Source organism: Suricata suricatta, chromosome X (genome assembly GCF_006229205.1).
Source record: "Suricata suricatta isolate VVHF042 chromosome X, meerkat_22Aug2017_6uvM2_HiC, whole genome shotgun sequence".
NCBI classification, from domain to species: domain Eukaryota; kingdom Metazoa; phylum Chordata; class Mammalia; order Carnivora; family Herpestidae; genus Suricata; species Suricata suricatta.
The window spans coordinates 31,133,858-31,136,127 of NC_043717.1; positions in this window are offsets into that span (position 1 = coordinate 31,133,858).

Sequence of the window (2,270 nt, forward strand, 5' to 3'; positions counted from 1 at the left end):
CCAGAGCGGCTGCACCAGTTTACATTCCCACCAACAGTGTAGGAGGGTGCCCGTCTCCCACACCCTCCCCAGCATCTATAGTCTCTTGATTTGTTCATTTTAGCCACTCTGACTGGTGTGAGGTGGTATCTCAGTGTGGTTTCGATTTGTGTTTCCCTCATGATGAGTGATGCTGAGCCCAGTGTTTAGGTATTAGTAAGTTCCACAAAGTAATGAGGCCAAATCTTCTTCAGCACTGGAGCCATGTGCCAAACCAGTACATAGTAATGGGTATTATATGAAAATACTATATTTTTTGCCCTGAGAAGCCCCGAGACTTGCAGGGACAGATAAAAAGAGATGTAAAGAGATAAACAGGGCACAGTGGGTTGAGTGGTATGTAGAAGGTGCTTAATTAATATTTGCTGAATGACTGAATGAAATGTGATCCAGTGTACTAACGATTGCTCTTATCATGATAAGCTTATCCTCCAGGTTGTTGTCTAAGTACTTGACAAAATGTGACAAAAGGCATGTTCGTACATCAGGTTAGCAACTATGAACTTAAATTCAGGAAAAGATGGAGGTATTTGCCATCGTTTGAGGAGAAGTTTTTCTTAACTCTTCTAGAAGCAGACTGGCCAAAACAAACATAAAAGCACTTGGACTCATCGTTTCCAAATTTGTTTTTATGAGAGGGGAGAATGAGGCACGAGTCATTTTCATTTCTGTTAACTAATTATCTCGTGATTATTGAGCCATAGCAGTGAGCCATAGAGGTCACACTGCTTTTTCTATGGCTGTTAAATTTAACAGAGAAGCATCATATCGATCTCAAGGAATCTAGCTCAGAAGCGATGAAATGTTTATGATCTGGAAATGATAAATAACTCATCTCATGTTGCTACTTCCCTAAAATGCAAGTTTTTAGTGCCTTGATTTAATACTATTTTGTACTTACTTCATTAGCTAGGCAGCAATTCTTAACCTTCATTTGCATATAAGACTAGAAACAGATATAGAAGAATTCTAATACTTGCTCTGTCTCCAAGAGTTCAAAATATTTTGTTTACCAACATCCTTTCGTTCTTAACAAGATTTTCATTTTATTTTGGAAAAAAATACTTATTTACTCAATCAACATTATTCAACACTGATTGTATTCTTAAAAGTGTGTTAGAGACAAATTATAGTAGATGAAGAATGGAGGGTCTCTGCCATCAACATTCCAGAGCCTTGCAGGGGAAGAGAAACCTGTAAGCAGGCAAGAACAGTGACTTAAATGTCATCTTAGACCAGGAAAAGAAGAGAAAACCTCTCCCTAGAGAAGTTAGTGGAGACTTTAAGAGAGGATCACATTTTACTTGGTCTTAGGGGATGGGGAAAACATTTTGTAAATATCAAGGAGAAAGAAGGTGGCTTGGAAGTTGGGAAGGGAAGAGGGAAATGAAGGTAGGAAGGATCTTCCAGGCAAAGGGTAAGGCAGATATACAATTGGAATACTTGCAGGCCGTGGAATATTCCTGGAATAGATAAGCAGAGGCAGAAGAGTGGGTTCCTGTGGAGAGGAAGAGTTCGGGAGAAGAGGCTCGAGAGGTGGGGACAGGGAGAGACGGTGAGAGCGGTATGGGAGGGACTACAGGCTTTGTACTTTGCTGCGCAGCGAAGACTTAAACGTAGTGGACTCCTGTTGTGACTATACAGATACAGGATGGATTCCCACCCCAAACTTGGTGAGGACGCAGAGATCAGTGATATGTGTCTCGTTTTCTCTTTGTGTCTGTCTCTGCAGCAGCCTCCCTCTCTCTCTCTCTCTCTCTCTCTCTCTCTCTCTCTCTCTCACACACACACACACACACACACACACACACACACCAAGATGGTATGAACAGATGTATCACTCACATAATGAGACTTTGTGGATAGAGCAGGGTAGCTCCAAAATAGGTCCCAAAATGGCTAGAGAGCACAGGGACAGAAGGCTGGCCTGTGGGGTTCGTGGTTAGGGAGTGGGCCCAGGGTGAAGATGCTCATGCACAGAAACCAGCTCCTGTGGTCTGAATCTCTCGCTAGCACCAGAGGAGGGAGTACTCAGTCTTTCTTATAAGCTTGCCAACTTTGGGGCAGAAGAAGAGGGTAGAGCGAGGCTTAAAAACTGTCAGGAAATATATTATGTCTTATGTTTAGGAAAGACCAAACTGGATAATTTGGAAGCAAGTCTCTGAAACTGCTCTTTTGAAATGTGAGCCAGCCCGCCAGTCTAGACTGTTTTCACTAAATCACTGTCCGTT